Raw genomic sequence first — 24922 nt, 5'->3', positions numbered from 1 at the left:
GGCATCGGGGTAAAGAATTCCGTGAATTAATTAGTGCTCTCGGTGTTGGTTTGAAATTTAATTAATATTTTATGACACTTTGTTGATTTCTCGAACCAGCTCGGCACCGGTCCTGCAAGGTAGAGGACAAATTGTACTGACTCGTTCATTTTTGCTCCATCTCTTTCATGTCATGTGTTATGGCATGAGTTTGGAAAAGGGAGTTACATGCGCTGCTACCCGGAACGATTACACCGGTGCAGAGGATCGATTGTGATCTTCCTGCAGGACCTGCTAAATCGGATCGGCAAACCACGGCTTGCGCTTAAACAAATTAGACTGCTGCAGCAGTGCAATGTGGCTTTGTTCAATAAAAATTACATTTCAATTGTTCGATCCTCACGCAACGCTCCGCTCCGGTGGTGCGTGCGGGAGTGTGTTCGGCGAAAAGGAACGGATTACATCCGCTCAATCGTTACCGCCTGTAGCCCTGTGGCTACGGGTGCGCTTGTACGGAGTTCCGGTTCCGGCCAACAGGTACGCCGACGTACGGCGCGCTACGGCCAGTTGCTTCCTGGGAAGGCAGCTAATGAACGTTTCTTGTTTGCTCCGGCTGCCGAGTGGGATTGTTTGAATTGTTCCGCTTTCGTGCCTTGCCACCGCAAGGTAAGCAAATCTGTGATCGAGCTGATTTCGATGGAAGAAAGTGCGGCGTTGCTTTTGATTGCCATTTTAACGATCTATTGCTTACAGTTTACAGTTTGCAAATAAATACTTACGGGCAGCTTCCTAGATTTTGTTGAGTATGGTAAGCTGTAGCGATTTTTGTTTCTTTCTTTCTTCGAAACAAGTGAAGCACTCGACTGGGATTGATCTTGTAGTTTAAACATTCTTTAGTTATTTAGAAAAAAAAACATTGCGCTCAACTATTACATTGAATTGAAACCTTTGCCATCGACATTTTTCAATAATAACATCAACATCAAAAGGAAAGCTTCAAGCATCTCTCAAAATGAGACAACTTTTAATGATTAAAAAAACCCGTTTAAGCAAACAGTTATGAGGAAATTAACTTAAAAGTAATCAACATTAGATGGATAGAATTGGAGAACAGTTTTAATCAATGATTAATGAAGAATTGGTGACTGGTGTTTACCCTAAAGTATGGAAAGTACTTGCTATTCCAAAAGATTCCGTTATCATTAAATTCGAAGAAGCTTGACCAATCAAGCCTCAATATACTACAAATTATTGAAATATTTCAATCAATTATTGAGGCAACATTCTCGACTTTTTCACACCTTAACTTAGGGCTTAGAGAAGGACACTCCTATCGAACGGCATTTAATCTTACATTGAACATAATGAAAAGCATTTGTTGAACAAGAACACGAGGTGCTTGCGGTATTTCTTTAAAACTGAAACGTGCGTGCGAATCAATGGATATGGAGATATTTATTAGAGACTATTGGAGACTCTTCAGTTCTTTGGTAGGCAAGGAATTGCATTAAGATAGCTTGGCAGATTATTTCGAAACAAGAACGCAAATACGTTTGAAGAACGTTTTGTGGAATGGGTTTTCAAACCGATTGGAAAATACCCAGGGAGTGTTTTCGAGGGCCAATTGGATTATAACTCAGATTTATGATGTAAAGATAGTGTTGCATTTATACAGTAGCATTCATCGCAAGCTCTTATTTGAAACGAGCAGAAACTCTGTTTAATATGGAACTGATTGTTTTAGAATAGTTGGCCTAAATAATTAAAAAATTGATCGGAATCGGAAATACATTTAAAATAAACCTCGTGAAATAAAATATTTGGCAAAATACGCATTGATACTGAAAAAAGATGTGGTTAAAGAAAAAGAGAGACACTCATCAAGCATTATACTTTTTGTTTCGTAAAGTGCAGCCTTGCAAATCTCTTATTTTACTACATGGAGAGTTTTATGCCTCTATCGCGTTTCCTAGGCAATTAAACACAGCTACAGAGGTTGCAACGTTTACGCAACAAAAATAAGCAGGTTAGATTTGGGTCGTGGTCGAAGAAGTTCAGCTACCGATACGCTTGGTATCCTGCAGTGTCTCCTTGTTCTCCTAGTGCTTTAAGGGAATTGGAATGTATTCAATGTAATGCCAAGAGAGATTGTTAATGCTGTAAGCCTGAGCCTATTTAAACAAAAAGCAATGTGCACTGTGTGTTAAAAGTGGTAGTGAAGTGTGTGAGTATAGTGTAAGGTGGAATGTACTAATTTGTTGCTAATTTGTTTGTTTGTATTATGTAACAGTGTGAAATTACAACCGCATACATCGACTTTTTTTTCTTGTTTTCGGTTTTATAACTTTTAGAGCAAAATAATATGAAATAAAAAAAAAAAATAACGAGCATCTTCAAAAAGTTTCGAGACATGCGCTCGCATTGTGGAGGTTTTATACTAACTAATTGTAAGATGATGGCACTCCCCCTATCGAGCTGATTGTGAGAGCTCTAAAGTACTCAATCATCCACTCGAGATTATAATGAAGTAATATATTATACCTAAAAATATACACAAGATAGTTTCGTCCTTTCGTTTCGAACCTTTGAAGGAGACAGTGGAAGGACCATCATCAGCATCAAACATTACATCAATGTGCGATTGGCATATTTCTTACAATCTTATTTCTAATCTAAACCATTTCTTAGGATGAAAATTGTTTTGAGCTCCAATGAAGTAGATCCTCATTCATTCTAATGATACTGGGTAAGAAAGCAATGGCACAATTTCATCTCACAAAACTCAACGCAATGAAGCAAGATTTCTACTTCTATCCGTTTGGCATACGGCAGCTACAGTAAGGCAGGGTAGCTCCCAGCTGTTGCTAGCTGGTGAAAATTCAAGCAAATAATATTGCCCATCCTATCACAATACCAGTATCTCTGGTATCAGCAATAGGGAGTGGTTCCATAGAATAACACAGCGCAAACACATAACGAGGCTAATAGAGCAACGGTTGATGTTTTGTTGTTCAATTTCTAAACAAGTTATCCAGTTTAATACAATGTCTCCGTTTCAATAATGTACACTCTTCTTTTTAGTCTCATTTCAAAGAAAATCGGATCTGATGCTTAAGCCTAAACACATCGTTGTGTGCTTCTTTACTGGCTAAACACTTTCTGGATGCTTTGTTATTGATATTAGTGGAATTAGTCTCTCTCCATTTCTATTCTCTTTATTTCTATTTATTTCTATTTTATACCAATTTTATATACCAAATTTTATACCATACCTTTATTTCTATTTTATACCAAAGGAACCATTCAATCCGTTTACATGATCTAACGTGTAATTCGAATACATGTCATAGCGTCAAGAGTGCAAATAGTTGGTAAATACATGATTGCATCGAAATTGAATTATTGGCACAAAAAAAGAAAAGATTAATTTGAGCCATAATTAAGCATGGTAAGTTAGTAAGATTGACGAAAATATTTTGTGGTATTTACAGCGGCACCCACAGTCTGATGACAGCTCCACAGTACAAACTTTAACTTTAAAAACATGACATTAAATTAAAATGGCTTTTTTTCACCTGGATGCACATTCTATTTTTTTGCTCGAATTATATGTTAAATTTTTACGAAAGCTTATTTTCGAGACGGTGAAAATTACATCATTTTGAGCCAACATTTTGAAATCTTAGGTTATGAAACGTTCATGGCAGGCTTTAAAGATTGTATTTGATGTTTTGCAATCATAAGAAGTCATTATAAACATGTTTATTTGCCAATGCAGGGTTTTACAGGGGTTCTCATAGTTGTGGGACACTTCCTTGTCTCTTTCTTATGAGAAGTGAACATCATATGATGGAAATTGGAGACTATGCCACCCTTTTTAGACCTATTAGGAATTTCCTATTAGATTTGTCCAGCAAGGGTGCTATAGAGCTCAATTCCTATTACATTAAGTTCATATATACATCAATATGCGAAACAGTTCATTGTATTGTAATAACTGATTGACAAATGCACCCAACATTATAAACAAACTCTTAAATATTTTACATAATTAAAATGTAAACCAAAAATAAAAAGAAAATCACATTATCTCCAAATTCTCTCCCGGGACCAGGGAAGGAATAGCAAAAAAAAACCTGGAATCTCCTAAGCGGTTGCTGCCGCAACTAAACTTGTTGCTAAATGTAAACTTCGCCCGCAACCGCACATTCTAAAAACATTCCTAAGGCGTCGCACAGTGGAAGAAATATATTTTTGTTGAAAAAAAAAAAAAACATTTTAAGAGAAAAATTCTCGTTTTTCCTTTTTTGTTTGTTGCTACGTGGTTGACCGCCGCCAACCGACTTTACGTACGCAAAGTACCTACACGAAGAGGCTAAGTTTGTTGTTTGTGTGTGTGTTTTTTTTTAATGCCGCAGCATGCTTTTTTGTTTTTTTGTTTTTTGCACCCATACCGCTCAGTGGGCCGTAACGGAAGGAGCAAAAAAAAAACAAAGAGCTCAAATAAAATAAGCTACGCAAAACTTACACCGAACACACTAAACCACCGCAAAGCGCGTTTGGCACATTTCAAATATTGGGGTTGGGGAGGGTTTGGGGGGGGGGGAGCGCACATAAAAAGCATGAGTCGGTACAATTCTTCACACTGGCGGGAAGGCCTTGGCGAAGGCCTAGCTTTTCTTTACAATTTGCCTCGCGCCGTTCTGCTCCTTTGTGGGAGGGGGGGGGGGGGGAGGGTCGGAAGGTTCATAAAACGGATCGCGAACTGTGTGTGTGTAACGCATAAAATGCTAAACAACAACAACAACATGACGCAGCCAAATAGTCGACCGGGAGCTGGCGGGAAAGCAATTTATCATAAATCGCTCATATGGAGCGTGGAGCCGGGCGGCACGCGACCACCCACCCAGCAAGGCTTGCCGTTGGGGTTGGGTGGATGGATGTAGTGTGGGAAATGGACGAAAAAAAAAGACAAGTGAAAATGGAGCTTTTCTCTCTCTCCAAAACAGGCAATAAATGAGATCTCGTTCTTGGGCGCGGTAAGGAAAATGGAGCCGTGTGTGCTTGTGTGTGTGTGTGTGTGTGTATTGTCATGCAGCAGTGTCTTGCGAAGGGGTGTCCGCTAATCTCACAACCCGCCAAGCTCATTTCAAAGGTCCAGTTACCGTAAAAACAAAAAATAAAAACAAAAAAATCGGCAAAACTCGTCTCTCCCGCGAGCCCACTGATTACAATGTTGGCCGTTGTTTGAGTTGTCGACTGCAACAATCAAGTTTCAAATCTCCGACCGTACCGTACCGTCTTCAGGATCCTTCGTGGAAAAAAGGCGAGTGGTTCCCGCACTGCTTTGCTCAACGTTGTCGCTTCCCATGTTTGATGATTAATTTTGCGCGATGTTCTTGTTTTATGTTTTTTGCTTTTGCTGCTACCCCGTTAGTGCCGTGTTCGGTAGCAATTAAAAGCCCTTGGTGCACGACACTGCACAGGTCAATCCATGCGCTCGCGCGTTTGTATGTGTGTCGCTCCTCGGTCAGGACAGGAAGGAAGGAAACCCATTTAATAGCCATTTTCGCCCCGGCAACTGAGACCGGGTGAAGACGGTTTGCTACACCCAGCGACACTAAAAAAAGGTAATGGGAGGAGAGAGGGGAGGGGAGGAAGGGTTTTAGGTTGGGGGGTTATGGCAGCATCCCGGTTCCGGTCGCCCCAAGCCGCCGGAAACCGGATGCCAATCATTATTAAAAGACATTACGATGCAAATTACCTTCAAATTGTGCTTCATTCTTGTAAGCGTCGGCTGTTTCGGCTCGGAATGCACGGCTGTGTGTGTGTATTTGGTGTGTCGGGGTTTGCTGGTTGGAATAGCCTTGATCTTGACGCGGGCATTAGGTGCACAAGCGAGGTGTGTAGGCGTTTGGTGGCGCTTTGCTTGGGCGCTGAAGCTGCTTGTGCCAGTTTTCCCGCAGACGGCTGCCAAAAGGCTGAAAGCTGCCCGCAGGCCTAAACTCAAGCTCGTTAAACGCTTATTGGAATGTGTTGAGTACCGACCAATAATTGTCTGCAAGGTAATCGATTTGTGACTAGTAAGAATTATTCGAATTATTATCTAGTAAGAGTTTGTTTTTTTTCCATTTATTTGCTTTCTTGTTGCTTTTACCATCTTTTTTGCCTCGTTACTAGCTGCACGCGAGTCGCTTTCGGGCAGTGCAATTTGCTCTCGGTTGCTGCTGTCATAATGGAGACCCAAAAGCTGGCCATAGATTAGCTTAGCTGTAAGCACAACTATTTAAAAAAAAAAAGAGCAGTTTGAAAAGCGAATTGTTTTGATACACCTCTTAAATCAGGGTTAAATTATTAAATCTATTTTTTATACTGTCTTGTTTAGAACGATCTTCAACGCATGGTAAATAGGTTGAACAATCCAGCGCAGGTATTTTTTTGTGGATCAATTTTTATAGACTTTCGGGCTTCTTTAGGTTGCTAAAAAAAATCAATCCTCTTCGGTCGAGTATAAATCTATTTTTAATACACTGGCTGACTTTACATATGATGCTGGCTGGGCGGTAAGGTAATTTAAAACCACCATGCAAGACGATCAACGCGTTACAGCGCTTTACAGCAAACGTTCTAAAGCTGTAAAAAAAATAATAAAATTAAAAATGAAAACGATTCACTCAACCAGAACAGCTTAAACGCCCGAAGGTATGCAAAGTGATATTTGTGCACCATCGAAGCAAGCTAGTGACCGGGGACTAACTTTTGCATCAACCCAGAGCCTTCGGCCGTAGGGGTCGACTAGTTAGATCACTTTTGGCCACAAAATTCCCCTTCTCCCCCCCCCCCCCGCACCCCTCTCCTTTTAAGAAGGAACGACCTCCCCTGATCCATGGTGGCAGCCATGGAACCAAGATGATTTTTTTCCCTTGAACACAAACACACACACACACAGACACTAGCACACAAATCAAATACCCGGATGGGATGATTTATATCCGTGCAGCACGTTTTTAGCTTCAGGAAAGTGTATCGCGAGGTGAAAAAAAACAGAAAGCAACGAAAAAAAAAGAATTAACTGAACAGTCGATCAAATGGTTCGCCCCGAACGATCCTCTCAACGCGTCGATGGCTGATAAGAGTCGTTTGTGTAAAAATAATAAGAAGACACACACACACATACACACACAGCAAATACTTTTACCAGAAGCGATCACGATGTTTAACGCATTCAGCCATTTTAGAGTGGAAAACACTCCTTCCCTTGCCCACAGTTTTCCCACCCCTTTGCGTAGAGCAGGCGTGACGGACGGAAAGTAAACATTGTCCAGCACACACACACACGCACACACACACAGCCACAACATCATAAAGCAGTCGGGAGAAAATATGAGCGCGTCTTGCGTTTTGCGTTCTGCGATGGTTGTTTATTGCTTCGCTTGATTGTGTGCACTGTGTGCATACAAACCCCCCCCCCCTGCCTCCCCATCCTAAACTGTCAGCGGGGCAGGTGGGGAAGCAATGGAGGAAAATTAAAAAAAAAAATCGCGAGAAAGGAAGAGGGGGGAAAAAAACAAAACTAAAAACCCTCCCGCATCGTATTAACAGTGGCAGACAGTTGGACACGGCAGCGGTTTTATTGTTACCCCTCACGCACACACACGCATGAAAAGATTTATGGAAACGCATGCCAGACCACGCTGGGATCCTTATGTCCTTATGTACCGCCCTCCCCCCTTCGTGAGGAGGCCCCGCAAAAAAAAGGGGAAGCACCGTTGATGTCCTGTCGGTTCGATCTCGGCTCGAGCTAATGGTCTTGGTTGGCCGTTGCTTGGCTACCTCGCGATGCCCCTTTAGCCAACCCCCCTCCCCCCCTCTCGATTGGAATTTCGAACCCTTCCCCTCCAGGTTCGGTAGGGTTTTCCACGAGGATGTGTGTGTGTTTTTTTTTTCGGGAAGGGCAGAGCATTTTAATGGAGCAGGCGGTGTGGTGGTGGTGGATTGGAATTTGTTTTGCCGAAATGGCTACCCCTCCCTCCCGTGCTGGATGACGGGATGGCCTTGGCACCGCCACTGAAGGGGGGGGCTCAGACCAGATGGCCCAGACTCGCGGGCCAAACCTCGCGCCTCAACGCCCGACCGCCTTTTTTTTCGCGCGGCGTTACGCGGCCGTCAAGCAAGGTGGCACGGTGGCCACGGTGGTTCGGGGAGCGACGATGAAGCGCCGAAGGAAGCTGTATTTCAATTTGATATGTTATGCTAAAGCAGCTCGCTGGTTCTTGCGAAGGTGGGACTTCCGCTTAAGGGGGGGGGGGGGGGGTGGAGTACGTGCGCCAAGTGGTGCGTGGTTTGCTGCTGCTGTCTTCCCCATGGTACTGATTATTTGTCTAGCGCTCAACAAACCGACTCCGCCTCGATCGTGTAGGAGGAGGCAGGGGGGCAGGCTTTTATGCTTCTATTGCGAGGCCAAAAAAAAACAACGAAAAAAAGGAACGAAAACCGGCCCGCTGCGAAATAATAAAATTCGATCCATCCATCCCCCCCCCCCCCACGAGGCAAATGTTTAAAGCGGGAAGCAGGGCGCGGGGCTACGGTTTGCTCCGGTTTGCCCGTCAAAGTAAACACACTCAGCGCGGCGTGTGTTGCGTGTGTTTAAAATACAGACGAAGAAGAAGAAGAAAAAATCATCATCAACTTTTTGCCTTTTTTGCCACGGGGCGCGGCCAGGGGAAAGATGGAAAAGAACGGGGGTGATAATTTTCCACTCTCCCACCTTTGCGGTCCGCTGGCAAAGGGCAGTGCGGGAGGGGAATGGGGGCGAGGATGGGGGTGGGGAAAGGGTTTGTATGTTGTTAGTTATTTCCCAGTCTCCCCAAACATACGATCAATGTAAACAAATGTAAACACGCCCGCAGACGACGATTATCTCCTCTTGGCTGTGTGTGTATGTGTCTGTGTGTGTGTGTTTTTTTTTCTATTGCAAAGAGTTTGAAAACGAAGCTATTAGAAGCGCGGGGTATCCTGTGTCGGTACTGAGAAAAGCAAGTGCCGCTCTTGTTTTTACCACTTTTTCTTCTTCTGGCATTGGGCAACATGCGCCGGGCATTTGCATCGTCTTGGTTGGATTTTTTTTCTCTCTTCCGTTGGGTTTTTGGCAGAAAGTAGGCTGAAACTCAGCAGGCTTGGCTGTCGTTGCGATGGGCGTTGAAAAGTTTTGTCTTTTTTTCTAGAGCTGGTCGTCATCTGAACCCTTGCAGTGAGCCTTTGTGCCTCATCATCATCATCATTTGACGTGCGTTGCAAGAGATATTACGTCAAGTATTATGTTTGATATGCACACGCCCACATCTGTAGAACATCTGTCGCCATTAAAAGCAAGCTACAGAAAATCGTTTAATTTTATTACAACAAAATTCATACAAAGAGAAAAGATAACCAATCGCTGGCATTAGATACTGTAGCGTTTGATGCTTGGGTGTGATTGGGCCGGTCTCGTGGTACAGTCGTCAACTCGTACGACGTAACAACCTGCCCGTCATGGGTTCAAGTCCCGTAGGACGTAGGACTGACTATTCTGTTATGGTAACAATAAGTCACTAAAAACTTCACTAGCGGGTACAGACAGGCCTTGACCGACAGCGGTTGTTGTGCCTAAGAAGAAGAAGAAGAAGAAGAAGAAGAAGAAGAAGAAGAAGAATGACCGGTTGGCAGCCAGCAGCAGCAGCAACCTTGCGCGCAACTCAGCTTCCATGCTATTGTCGTTGCTGACCTTTGAAGATAGGTGAATTGTGAGACGACTTCAAAAGTGTGTTCACCTATCTGCACGTCACGCCTACGTAGATTCTGAATATTTATTGGTAGGCTCGCTGATGTTGCCACCATCGGTTTGGTCGTTGCCTCGTTTATCTGCAATCCGAAGCTCACTGCCGCCTGCTCGATCCCTTGGTAGGCTTCTGCTGCATAGAAAAGCCGCAGTTAAATTATGTATATATCATCAGCGTATGCCAGGATTTGGGTGGACTTATAGAAGATAGTTCCCGTAGTCTGCACCCACGAGTCGCGGATGGCCTTCTCTAGCGCCAAGTTAAATAGGAGGCAAGCTCCGTCCCGCTGGCATAGACCTTTGGTGGTAGCAAAAGGCCCTGAGAGTTTTCCATCCACCCTCACCTGGCATGTGACGGTGGTCATAGTCATTCTAACTTGCCTTATCCGTTTGGCCAGGATTCCAAAAGAGCTCAAAGCGTCATACAGCTTTACCCTGGCTGTGCTATCATATGCTCATAGAAAAGATAACCTCAGTAACAATTTGATGAATCTCGTTTTCTAGCCGTGTACCTCCATTCTTAACCAGTTCAGCTGCAATTCCGTCAGTTCCGGGTGCCTTGTTATGTTTCAGCCGACGGAAAAGCCTTTCGTGTTTCTTCTATGCTAGGTGGCAGTAGCGTGACACTGTCTGCTAGTGGCGCTTCTAGCTGTCCGTTAAACTGGTCGTTGAGTAATTCATCAAAGTACTGAGCCCACCGCGAAAGGACCTCTGGCTGGTTACTAACCAGATCTCCATTAGAAGAGCAATGGACGGAAATTGATGTGTTGAATTTTTCACTTTTTTCAATTTTTCATGTATTACTGTTTGTTTGTTTATTTTTATTTTTTTTTCGAGATGATCTTCCCGTGTGCTCTACTACGTTGGACATCCAGATGGCGCCAACACTGTTCCAACACGTTCAAATGGAAAGTGTAGTAAAATATAATAAAATAAATAAAATAATATAAAAAAAATCAATAAATAAATAAATAAAACAAAACCTTTAAAAAAGCTGTACTGCCGACCATAAGTGCTTGTTTGGGTGTAATTAAGATTGAAGCAAAAACGCTCTGAATTATTTAATCGGCAATACAGTATGTTGACACATTGTTCCAGTTCAAATAGTCATATCTCTCAAACTAAAGAATGAAATAGGTTGAGATTTTGGATTTATACTCAACCACTATCCTTCTTTTAGTAAAATTTATGGACTTATTGTCCGGCTGCATCATACTTAATAAGTCTTTAATTAACATTACTAAGCATATGCCTACATTTAAACATGCAGTGGAAAATAAACAAAATACGAGGAGGCATTTATTGATTTTTTGTTCCCCTTTCCAAAAACAATGAAAAACATTCTCGCACATTTTCTTTCGTGGCGAGTACTTTTCTGTCTCACAGCAGAACTATTTCATCCAGTTTTGACTATTCTCTTTACTTGCTGTTCGCCTAAAGGTAGGTGAAAAAACACGAAGAGAACATTTAGGCGATCACAGGCAGTCGGATGCTGCTTTATGGTAGTATACGTGCAGGGCGCTTACGAAAGCCACTCCAGCCACTAATGGTGTGCTTTGTGCCAAACTTTGCCTCACCGTCAAGCACTCCACAAACACTGCCCAGGACTGACTTTGTGTACGGTGATTTGGAGATTCTTAAAGTCAATTAGCGTGCTTTTGATAAACGACTAAGACAGCATTGCTTTACGATTGCATGCATTAAGGCGATTGCTAGGAGGAATTGAAAATTGCCTCACAATGACTGGAGTACCTAGAGTTATGCAATCGTGGTGTTTTTTTTTTTTTAATTTCACCATAGCAAATCGCAATCAGCAGATTGTGTTTGAGCTTTGATGTAACAGGTGCTTGGATTATCGTCTTAACTGCAATCTGCTAATCACCTCTAGCCAGATTAGGGTGGGATTACATAACTTAAGGCGATTAAATGTTGGGATAGCCACCGCTAGCGGGTATTTCTCCTGCGCCTAGCGTTATGTAAATTTCGGTGCACCAATTCCAACAGCAACTCCCGGCCGGAAGTTTTTTAAGCGGAAATGAAAACTCTGCTACACCTCCCCCCCCCCCTCATTTTGGCTGGGAATGGGAGCTCTCGCCCAATTTAATTACGACTGCTCATCATCGAGATCAGCTCAGTCATTGACTTTAAAGTAAATTTGAAGATAAAATGCGCAATTCTCGAAAGCTCATCAGTGCGTGCCGATCTGCATTGTGCTGCGGGCAGGCACCGGTCAATAATGGTGGGCATGCAAGCACAATGCCAACTCAGCTCCGTTTATCTTCTACAACCGACTCCAGCGTTGGCCGCACAGAATTGAGTTGTTAAAAAGGCGCAACTGGAAAACGTCACAAAAAATCAAGCTGACACACGGCCACACGTGGTAGGAATCAAACGGTAATGCGTCCATTGTGAATGTTTTCGGGGAAGTAAAAATGTTGTTTCTGTTCCCGCCTCCACTGTCCGCCCATCACATTTCCCATCCGTCCGCATCCCATTGCCATGCAGCAACAATGAGCTGGCGTAATACGACGTTTGCAGAACAGCGAAAAGCATTTCGTAAATTGAATAACCGTTTATCGGTCAAGCGTGTGCGCCCACCCGGCCATGGAAGCGTTCTCTTGTCTCATTCTCTCTCTGTGTGTGTGTGTGTGTGTGCGGTTTTTTTATTTCACTCCAGTTGCACACAGTTTTTCATTTTAAATTAATTTCCATTTGTGTGAATTAATTAATTAGGTCCAGGCTTTCAGGCTTTGTTTGCGAGTTCTTAAAAAGAAAAGAAAAAAAACCATTCGAGCGAAAGAGAGAGAGCGAGAGGGGGAAAATGGCGTACAGCTTAGTCGGCAAACTATCGGGGCAGATTTCATGCCAGCCCTACGGCAGATAAAGTTTGATTGAAAGCGATTTTTATAGTTGAAATAACATTTAACGCGCCGCGCGCCGGCAATGGCTTTGGTAATTAAAATTTATGCTGACTTTTTCCCTCCCCCCTATCTACCCTCCCACTCCCACAACAACAGAGCCTTCGTAATCTGTATTGAATGGGAAAAATAAAAATAAAAAGAAATAATCATGCACCGCTTGGCATTAAATGATCATAATTAAATAATAATAATATTGAGTGAAAATTGGCCTGTGCCACTGTATCGATTTATTGAGCAGAAAGTATACCTAAAAAATATATATATATATATTAATAGAAACGCACTGCTAGAACCACGCACGCAGAGCGCGAGGAAAACGAGTGGGAAGGAAGAAGAAAGAAAAAAAAACCATCACCAGATGACGTAAAACCTTTCACAAAATGAGGCTGCGTCGGGCGTACCTTCGCGAGCGCGATGCAGGCGAATGGATTGACGCGAAAGCCTAGATCATCTTGGATCGGTGCAATAAATAGAACGCCCCGGAAATCTGAAACGGCACACAGGCAGACAGGCACCCCGTAGAGCCGCGGAGATGTGAATGAAAATGGGTTTCGTTTGTGTGTGTGTGTGTGTGTGTGTGTGTGTTTTGCTGTAGGAAATCCGAAGCAGGCGCGAAACGAATTTGCGTGGGCTGCTCCAGGCTGGATTTTCCCAGGAAGATGCGAGATGCCGGTGGCTTGGGGCTCCGAGTCGGCATGAAGGAAATAACGCTTTCCCATCCCCGGGCAACGTGCCTGGGCCGGCGGTTACTACCGAATTGATTGGTGACTTTATTTTAGATTTGTCTCAACTTTTGTCTGCTTCTTTTTGTAATTTTTTTTTATTTTCCCCGTTTTTTTTTGTTTCGTTGACGCTTGACGAATTGTTCCCGTGTGGGCCCCGGTAAGCCGGGCTGCCCTGTTTCGTGTTTGCAGTACGTGCTGGCGTGTCGAGTGGTGCGATTGTTGTGCTATTTTTTTTTTTTTTATTTGTAACTTCCACCAGTGCTGCAAAATGTCACTGTCAATGTCATAAACAAAATCTGACTGAAACAAAATCCATATCAGCGTCACGTACTCATTTGCGATAATCAGAGATGATACTCAGAACGGTTGGTGTGACGAATAATACATGCTTCATGACATGTTTGCGACCATCGCTTGGTCAGTCACTATGTCATGACTTTTTTTACTGTTATCAGTTCTGCAAAATGTCACTGACATAGTCATGACAAATTCCGACTGAAACAAAATCATGTCAGCATCACGAGCACTACTGTGGTGATCAGAGGTGAGACTCAAACAGTTGTTGCGACCATCACATGCTTTGTGATATTGTGTGCAACCAACTCTTGCACAATCACAGTTGGTCGTGACATTTTCTGTTGGTGATCATCATGATAGTCATGGGAGATATGCGGTGCGTGCTTTCTCCCTCTATCTGTTTTGATTATCTGTCGGGTCAAACAGAGCGAGAAAACATGCTCATTTTGTTTCTTGGGACCACACGCCAAGTATATTCCAAGAATGTCGTGATTATCACCGACAGAAAATGTCATGACCAAGTGAGTGACCAAGAGTTGGGTGCTAATCAAAATGTCACCAAGCATGTGATTGATTCTCCAACTGTTTGAGTATAGTCACTGATCATCTCAGTTGTGTACGTGATCTGATTTGAGCTTCGTTTCTGTCATGAGTATTGATGACTGTAACAGTGGCATTTGGCAGCACTGTTCACAGCCTGAAAAAAAATCATGATTATGCTTGCGCCGGCATTAAGCTAAGCTTGTCTACCACATGAACAGATCATTGTTTTTTTTGTTCTTTGTTTTTTTTTTATTCATGAGTAACGGTCCAAAAACGCCGTATTGCTTAATGTTCATTGTTTTCATTGCTGAAAATCTCGTGATACTCATGACATTTTGCAGCACTGACTTCCACACTCCACAAACGACCTTTGCTGAAAGCTGTCTGCGAGCGGCGCACTTTGCGCGTCTTAGCACCTTGATTGGGGGGGGGAACCAGCGCCCGGCAAGTAGTTTTGTGGGACCAACAGCCGAATTTATGGGCCGATATTCCTTGGTGCGATTACCTACAACTTGCTCAGCAATTTGAATATCTGGCGCCGTGTGGGCGCATGCACAGCAAGCAGTATTTTCCCCACTTGAGGAAACTACACCCACGGCACGCGTAATAAAAACCGTTCCCGTTCGAGACATTAACTCAACAGACACAAGCAAAAAAACTAAAGAAACAAAAACTGCATCTTCCACTATCGCCTTTTGCGCTGCAGCCAACCGGCGAGTAAAGCGATCTCATTGCGGACCACTCGAGGTTTTTCGGTGAGCAGTTTGCAGCTTTTGGAGTGATTTATTGGCGCTGGTGGACCACCGGTGGACCTACATTGTGCACTGCCGCCCAGGCTCAGCGCAGGCCTTTTTCCGGGCTGAGCGATATAATCGGGTGTGAAATTAAATTTGTGCATCGTTGGCTAGTTTTCCGGGGGTTTTCTTTCCATTTCCTTACCCTGGTTCTTGGAGAGCAAAACCTTGCTCCATTCTATTCCCAATCGAACTCTACGGTCCTGTTCGCAGTGTTCAGGCAAAGGAAGGAACATAAATGAAACGGCTCAGCGATTGTACAGCCGCCTCCAACCCACACGGTATCTAACTCTATCTCCTGCTCTCTCCCTCCCTCTTGCACCTGGTAGTTTCCAAAACTTTGCAAAACTTGCAAGACGCCCGGGTGTGGATGAATAAATCAACCCCAGCACTACACACACGCGAGCGATGCGCTTGGCCAAGTTGTTGTTTATTTTTATGGCTCCCGGCAAAAACTATTGCATCTCCATTCTGGGGTAATAATTTCTTCCAAGAGGGTAGCGTCCGGGACCCAGAGCCACTCGCTTACCGGACCGGTCGTTGGTTACGGCTTTTTGGTTTGTTTGTGTTTTTTTTACGACCGAAACGCCATAGATTCCGATTTACTATTACTGCAGTTAATAAAAAAAACCAACAACAACCTTGAATCGCGCGATGGCCGAATGAAGTGGGTACGGAGGGGCGTTATTTTTTTTTTGCTACGAACGTTAAAGGATAACGACGCTCCGGTTTGAAAGGCAGTGGTCGGCAATCGTGGTTGATTTAGTGGTCTGTTTAATCGTTCTTTTTTAAATTCTGAAAATAAACTCTTACGGGAGACAAATAAAGAGATATTGAAGAAAGAGATAGATAGCGAGACGGATAAAGCAAGAGATGGATGGGAGTTTGGTAAGGGCAACTCTTGCTGGTTCTCCGCTTAAGAACTCGTGGACTAGAAATGATTTTTTAGCACTATTTACTTATAACATGTTTTTTTGAGCCACTAAGGCCTTAGACAGCCATCAAACAAGACCTCAGACTCGAAAAAACTGTAAAGGGAGATGCACCGTCAGACACTCTTCTCTCAAACCTATCAGTTTGATTCTGTCTGTGAAGTTCGATTCCCACCTACGCTGTGCGTACCTTGACTATCAAACGCTTCAAATCTACAATTGAACTTACCTTATTGCCCAACTGACATTTGTTCTAAATTTTTAACCATAATCTGCTCGAATGGTTCTCGAAATATAAAAAAAATTGTGGATTTATGGGCCTCATCGCGAACGAAAGTCGATAAAATTTATCCGATCGGTTAATTTGCTCGAATCCACCGGTGGAATTTATTTTCCACCGGTGGATAATTTTCTCCACCGGTGGATAATTTCTCCACCGGTGGATAACTCTTTCCGATTCGAGTAGCCATTGATTTTGCCTATCTGTCAATCACACTTTTGTTTACATTTAGAGGTGTTGTTTTGCGGAATGAATAAAATAGTAAATTTGGCTTATTTACGGACCATCTAGTGAAGAATCCACACCAGGCCTTAGACAGTACTGACTGTAGGCCTATTCAAACAATCCGGGTAAAGTGTAAAACGGGTTGTAGGCTGAACAAGTCTAGTTGAAACAAAATCGTATGAACTGGAGGACGGGGTTTGAATCCTTTCTGAGCTTGCCACCTTCACTGACGCTTGTCCTGTGCCATATACCATGTGCGTCCATCAACTCCAGCCACCGCGAACGTTGGATCCGTGAACGTCCGTATTTTACGCCCTCGTGCAAAAATATATTGAAACAACGCGGTACACTTATTCCGTGCAATAAGGAGTGTCCGAAACCGCTCACGGTCTCTCGCCCTCGCCAGTCTATTATCCTGGCCTTAATGGCTGACGCCTCCAAGGCATCTGGCCACTTAAATTTAAACCTACTACGCCCTCTCCGCAATGGTGAATTTAACCGTAAGCGGACTGAGTGGCCGCGGGAGGGCCCGTGGATATAAAGTCCAGCATATATGGTGTGTACAGTAGTCTCATCGTGGACCTCCATGAACGATAGAGGCTCCATGGACGAAGAGACTCAAAAACTACAGGGGCCCATATATGAGGGATTCCGACCAATACCCCCCACTCCCCAAAGAAAAAAACTAAAGTGTATTTGATTCAAAGCCAAGAGATGAAATCTCCCCCCACCCTCTCTCCCTGCACAACACCTGGGACGATCGTTTCCATGCCTTGAACAAGGACCGTCCACTGATGACTGGCGAGCTTGATACGACAATGAGTGTGCTTCCACACGTACGATGATGATTGCGTCAGATTTGATAAAAATAAAATAACTACGTTAAAATTGTAATGTATGTGATTCAGAAGAGAAGCTATTCAAGTGTACATATTCGTTTAAATGGATGAACAAAAAAATTCATTGGGTGACACGTTTGTCACGAGGCGATGTGTGTGTCAATCCGAACACTCCCGGGCTGTACCCTTCCATAAGCGACCCTGAGTTTTTGGGGATAGTCCGGAAGGTACAAGTAGGTACAACACCTTCGATAGGTGCAAAACAACACAAACGATTCCGACCGGAACTCGCCGCTCCAACGGATATGAGTTGCTTGTAATTTCTTGTACCTAGTGATAATACTGGTCTTCCCAATCTCGTTGCATTTACGTGTCGGAACCGATTCTAACATGCCATAAGGCCATAACATGAGGTTGGATAAAAGAGAAGGATTAGCAGAAAAGGTTTTTTTTTGGTTTCTTATTACTTAGCTTGAACTATAAAAACTAAATACCTGTTATAAACCTTAATTCATGTGTTTTGATTGTTTATAAAAAAACAAGTAAATTTATATTTTCTAAAAAATAATATTTTAGTTAAATCGAGTGATAAAACATCTTAAATAACTCAAACAGCGATAAAACATCCTTTTTTGCGAGCTGTGAAACATGGTTTTTAATATTATTTAGTTTTCCACTGTTATATCAACTGGGGTGGAGCAGTAGATATGGCTATCCGACTGAAATGGTTTTTTTTATATGAAGTTTTCAACTGCATATCCCACTGCTCGATTTTTTAACCACGTTGCTATGGCGGCAAACACCATTCCACTCCACTGCCAAACCGATCGGTTAGCGAAGATTCTGATTCAGAAAACGCAATTGGATAACATTGGAATTTTGCTAACCGATCGGCTAAATTATCCACTCCGTTATCGACTTTCGTTCGCGATGAGGCCCTATGTTTGATAAACCGTGTAGAATCCGTCAAATTTTCTTTCGTGCGTCCGTACCCAAGTGACATTTGCTCGAAATTGTTTTCCCAAATCTGCTCGAATAGTACTCGATACGCCTGAAATTGTGGATTTGTGTGTGATCAAGTGTGTTGAAAGCGCCAAGATTTGGGGTGTTCGTAAATTAGACGTTCCTCTATCGAGCTCAACTTTAATTCATACCTATGGTTTTTTTTTAATGAAAAACAAAAGCTATTTTTTGTGACGTTATTTTATGAAAAATGGTATTAATTAAGTATAAAATGGGTACATGACCAACTATAACGATAGGAAACATCATTTCTGAGTGAATCTAGAAGAAAGCAACGCAAAAGCCGAATCACTGTTGATTTTAAAGGACTTTTTCTAAACTGGTGCAGTTTAAGGGATGTTTAAGGCTCCAGTTCAAGAGAATTTGCTCGAATTCCCGATTATTCGTGCTCGAGAATGTCAATTGGGACGTCATTTGCTGAAGGATATAGAAGAAAACAACGAAAAAGCTACATCACAGTCGATTTTAAACGGCTTGTTCTATAAGTCCCTTAAACTGTGGCAGCTTAAGGGAAGTTTAAGGCGCCAGTTTAAGAGAAATAGCTCGAAATCCCGATCTTCCTACTCAAAAATGTCAATTGGGGGTTTTTCAGTATTGCTATAAACTAATGTATTGCATTCTTTCAGGCGTTTTGCAATGAAAGCGAGGGTTAATCTTTACATCTACCAATTGTGCCATAAGGCTCATTATTTGTCTTTTTGTTGGTGTAAATTATTGTATAAGTGTATTGGTTAGATGGATTATTTAAGATTTTATTTTAATCTTTGCTTGGGTTTTCTGCTTCACATAATAGCATTAATTCAAGTAAAGTACTATTCAGATACTCATGTAATAGGAAATTACCAGCAGAGAAGCAGGTATTTGATATGGCGAAATCGATTTGCCATCGTTCAAAGAGGTGAATGAAACCATGCAGACCGATTAATTCATAAATGATTTAACGCTACGAAAAAAAGGGACATTTTCAATTCAATTGCCTATATGTAGGCGCTACAGTAACATATCTATGCGCTATAAAACTGAGTGAAACGATTTATCAACCTTCTAGTACTAATTTAAAAACAATTTTTTTCTTTCAAACATATCAGTAAAAAGTGAAGCATTAAAAAAAAAACAATTTCAATCGCACCATTACACAGGCCTAATCCAGTGCCAGACCATGGTTGGTTGACTGCTACCGCTGTATTACGACAAATTTGGCACCTTTAGGGGTCCAGCTGAAACAAAAAAAAACTGCTTGCCGTTCACTGTCCCTCCGGGCTGAGCGAGAGAGAGAGAGAGAGAGAGAGAGAGAGAGAGAGAGAGAGAGAGAGAGAGAGAAAAAGCGAAGCAGCGAGACGACAGTTTGTGCTTAGTGTGATTAATAGCTTCATAACCGTCGACCGGCACTGTCAAATCTGGGCAGCACCAGTAGCAGCAGCGCCGAAGCAAATATCCTCTCCAATCAAAAACCGTCAAGAAAAGCGCGGCACTAAAACGGCTCCCACACCCACTTGATAACCGAGGGGGGGGGGGGGGGGAAACAAAGCGACGGGGAAAGGAGACAAAAAAGACAATTTCACAAACCGCCCCACCTCACCCTCTCAAACGACGTCGCGTGGACACAATCACGATTTGAAAACCGACTGCTCGCTCGCTTTTATGTGGATGTGGGTGGAATCATCCCGTACCCTACACCTCCCAGCCCCCCCACCCCCACCCCCACCCCATGGTTACTGTGGTTTCGTACTTGTGCGTACTTTACCGTGCCAGTCATCATCGTCACCGAGTTTTTGCACACTTCGGAGCGCCTGAATGTATGCCTTGCGGCACAGCAAAAGATGCTTACCGCGGGGCGGCAGTCGTCGTTGCCGCGCGTTTATCATCCCGCTCGGCGAAAAGTGGGATCGGCACCCCAGTTTAGGGGCCGCACGTAAGTGGCGTCCTGATGTACGCGCCGTGCAGTGGTTGCCGTTCGCCGTGGGTTAAATTAATTCACCGCTCATTCTGGCCCTCCTCCGGGACGGGGGACGAAACTTCGCCTGGTCCGCTCGCTCGCCTGTGCGGATGCTGCGCGCAAGATAAACTACGCTGTTAGCGAAGCGCCCCCTGTTCAGCCAACTGTGCCTCGCTGATGAGGAGTGATATATATATGTGTATTCTGCACTAGTAGTGCCTCCGCCAAGGGTGTTGTCGTCGTCTTCGTCAGCGCGCGTACGAGCTTGTAGCAGCGTTTACGTACAAACTGTAAATTAATTATTCGATAATAGAACGATAACGGCTGTTGCAGGGAATGTGAGGGCACGGGCTGTGTCTGTGTGTCTCCGCTGCTGTTGTTGTTGTCGCATTGGCAAGTTTGCAGTTGCGGGCAGCGGCAGGAATTCATTACACTAAATTATCGTCGCCTGAGCACGAGACGCCGGATAAGAAGGCCCCAGCTGGCAGGCAGCGCTAGGATGCGATGCGATTGGTGTGGAAGGCGCCACGTCTGTCCCATGCGATAGAGTGATGATTGACGCTTGACAGCGTGCTGCCTAAGCGGTGCCTTTCCGTCGTCCCAATGCCGGAAAAGTCCGGTCCCTTAATCTTCCCCGACATGCTGCTTGCTGTGTGGGCGCACGGCCCATGTGAATCTAGTTTCGTTCGGCGTTTTTCGAAGACAGGCTGCTGACCTTCACCGTTTTTCGACTGTCGCTGTTGCTGCTGGTGATTCACGGCCGGGGGTTAGTTACGACCGATTTCCGGCGTCGGGACTTTAACCACGCGGTCGGACAGCAAACCGCAAAGAGTGTTGGCCGAGCAAAACAACACACGCGGACCTGCTGCGGGTGCTCCGGTCAATGATTACCCGCCTTCCGGGCACTGTGTCTTGTTCGATTTTTGCTGATCGCACAGCAACGCGGGGAAGGCATAATTTTAGGCGCCCACCGGGGAAAGCTTCCCGCCGCGCCCAAAACGTATGCACCACTCGGCGCACTGCTCGCTGAGTTATCGTACCCCGTTCCCGCACCGGCACCGAACCCACGCAAACGTCACGCAGCGGGGGCAGCTTCGGGCCTGTGCAATAGCTTCCCGCTTTGTGCCGGTGTGTGCTGCAGTGTGGGCCAGAATTTGCGTGGACCGAGCATACCGAAAATAATGTCGCCACGGCGACGCCCGGCTCATTGCGGAATACATTAGCTAAAAATAATTTTGCAGTTACAATTTGTTGGTGTTACGCGTTTTTGGTCCTTCGAGCCGGATATCATTAAACTGTCGATAATGATTGGTTCGCTCGTTCGGCTGAGCTGTTTGCTGCGTTTTGCTGTAAACTCTCTCTCTCTCTCTCTCTCTCTCTCTCTCTCTCTCTCTCTCTCTCTATCTCTATCTCTCTCTCTCTCGCTTGGTGGGAGGTGGCAACTGTACCATAACAACATGAATGGTGACCGTGCGAAGAAACAAGTCAACAAACTTCCGCCGAAGCGCTACAAACTGTTAACGCAAACGCAACACCGAGCATCATCCGAAATAGGGGCGAATCGTTTGCCATCCGTTGCAGACGTGTTTTCCAGCAGGAAATCGATACACCTTCTGCGCTTTCTCGTGTCAGCTTGGTGCTCGCTTCGATGCTCCGGAAGCTTGCAAGTTTGCATTCACCGAATTCGTTTGAGCAACAATTTCACGGGAAGACGGTTGGAGGAGGTATTATACTTTAAATGGCAACTCCGCAGCAAGTTGCAGCTCACGAAAGATCGTAAATAAATCAGTACCGGCACAGCTACTTTGACAGCAGCAGCATACACACATAGACACTTCAAACGCTCCGCTCCTTTAGACGCTTGCTTTTCGCTTGAACAATGCTGTTTTTCCTTCAAAAAGGAAGAAGCAGGAAATACCGATGAGCAATGGGAAACAATCGAATGCCGTCGCGGCGCAATGCCTGTCGGGCGTTCGGCGTGCTTCGCAAGAATCCTTTCGCTTGCTGCGGTGCTGGTGTGCGCTGGTTTTGGTTCCGTCGCGCAGCTGTGCACTACCGCCCTGGTGCGGTTTTGCGTTTGAAGCGCACGGGACGCTTTGCCACGGGGCACGGAATAGTTCCGTTCGTAGGTACGGCAAGCGCTGACGGGCTGACGGAAGCTGGATAAAGTGCTGACAAACGAGTGCGGCCCGTAGCACGTCCATTGATTGCTATCCGAGTATCGGGTGACGGAGCACGAGAGCAAATACCAGCTGTGCCGGAGGCGCAAGGGAAGAAAACTCATCAACCGCCACCACCAACACCACCAAAGCACACACTTCCGGGGAGGGTGGGGTTGGCATTCACGGGCCTTCGAAATCTGCTACCGTCGCTGGACCGTGGGCCGGATGAGACAGGGCAAAGCGCAGCGCACAAATTTAATATGCTCCACATCAGCAGAGTGACTGGGTGGTGGATGGTGGGGCGAGGGGTTCTGTGTGCAGAAAGGTAAACAACACTCAACCACAGAAAGGAGCGAAAAACACAAAAACCGAACACCGACCATGCTGCCGGACTAATCGCCCGCCTGGGTCCTTGGTCGTTGGCGCTCCTTCCTCGGGCGCTCAGCTCACTTTCGGTGGAGGAAGTTTGATTATGGAACCGATTCCTGCTGGGCGATTGAATGGGCCTCACGATGCATACGGCCCCTTGGGGGCGGTACACAACCCCCCCCCCCCTCCACCCCGCAGCGATCGATCGGTGTGCACGACGCCTCTGCTGGTGTGCGTGAGATTAGGGATGGGTAAAAAAGACCCAAACAAAAAACAAAAATGATTCATTCGTCTGAGCTATTCCGGCTAGCGAGTGAGTGTCAGATCCTCTTGGTTTCTGAGCACTCCTTGTTGCTCACATCCGATCTCGGATCCAGTTTTCAGATAACAAGATTTAGTTCCACAATGAATTGCTATACAATTTTGCAGCTTAATTCAATGCGTAAATTCATACAACCAGTTTTGAAGGAGCCTAATGATTTGTTTCTGCAAATAATTGTAGAGCAGTAGAAGATTTCAGTTCCTACAGAAATTCTGATCACACAGGACTTAGCAAAAACGATTTTGTCGAACAATGCCATGCTTCACAGTCACCTCTGCTTGTGAGCAAAAGCGCAATTTATTAATTTATGTCATCGAGCCTTCGGAACCCTATATTAAATACAAAACCAATCTCAATTAAACTACCACAATAACATATTAAACAAAGTATTTACTATATTATACAAATATTCATTATTCAATAATATAATAAACAAACTAAACTATGCAACATAGTCCTCAAGCTACTTAAGCTTGTACTGAAATCTACACTGTTTCCTAACGAGTTGTTCCACATCCAAACTGTGTATATCTTGTCTCTATATGTAGAATTGCTCTAGGTTTTAGTATCCTGTGAGGTTCCTGTAAGTTAAACTTTTCAACAACAGACGGATCATCAATAAAACCACAGAAAACAGTGTTGGTACAAGTAGGCACTCATTCTCCATCATTATGCTGCGCGGTAGGGGTTCAAATCTTAGTTAGAGATACCTCTAATACCTCTAATTAGAGATAATCTCTAATAGAAACCTCTGAATATGATACAAAGTGCATGCCGAGACATTGATCCATGGTAGACGATACAACAAAGAGTGTGTAAGCTTACACTGTACCTGAGTATCTAAACCTAATGCCTGTCTGTTTGATATTATTGGGAAGATTTCCTCAAAATGCTTGCAATTTCAAGAATTTGGGGATTTCACACTAAACGGATCTCTCAAGTCACTAGCAACATGCAGCATTATGTCTAGCATACGAAGTGCTTTTGGTAAAGTATGTTCTAAGTGGTCGTTAAAAATAATTGCATCTCTAATTCTATTGAATAGAGCGCCTAGATTTCTAACTAAATTAGTTCGAGGTACTGAGGAATAGTCGAACATAATGGGATGAATTTGGAATGTAAAGATAAAAAAGAAATCTTAAAAAGTGTCGCAAAACACATCACTACATGAGATGATAACGACGACAGAGAGAGATAAATAGAGAAAGAAAGAGAGTGGGAGGAATAATGAAAAAGAAAAGAAAGTAAATCAAAATTTCGTTGCAGTGTAGGCGGGAAATGAGAAGAGCTGGGAGCGAAGAGGTCATCTATTATTTACCAAAGCCCTCAAACTCCCTCCCCCTCCCCCAGCGGCCCCTGAAAGGCTAAGGGTTCATTATTCTCCGCTGGCGATAACATTCATCTTCAACAGTGACAACTACGTCAGATACTCAGGTCAACAGACAGTGAGCCACTACACGCCCACACACACACACACGCCCACCCTCACAGCGCCACATGTCAGAAGGTTAATTATCTGCTAATAGCTGTTCTGTTCTTCTCATCGCTTTTTGTTTTATCTCCCTCTCTCTCTCTCTCTCTCTCTCTCTCTCTCTCTCTCCTACTTGCAGAGTGTTTGTTGTTTTCTTGTGCCACCGAACTAGATCAAATGACCAGATGTCATTACTCTGTACGTGTGTGTGTGTTTATCTTTATCAAATGCTTGTGTATTGTTGTTGTTGTTGCTGCTGCGCTACTTTTACTGTAGAGTAGTGGTGT

General features: G+C 44.1%; 1 protein-coding gene across 4 annotated transcripts in view; it reads left to right on the top strand.

Moving 5' to 3' along the window:
* Positions 1-24922, top strand: part of LOC120961448 (RYamide receptor) — a 114158-nt gene that overhangs the window by 2201 nt on the left and 87035 nt on the right. The window lies entirely within an intron of this gene.

Source organism: Anopheles coluzzii, chromosome X (assembly GCF_943734685.1).
Source record: "Anopheles coluzzii chromosome X, AcolN3, whole genome shotgun sequence".
Lineage (NCBI taxonomy): Eukaryota > Metazoa > Arthropoda > Insecta > Diptera > Culicidae > Anopheles > Anopheles coluzzii.
The sequence above is the reverse complement of the archived record's forward strand: the minus strand, read 5'-3'. Positions and strand labels throughout refer to the sequence as shown.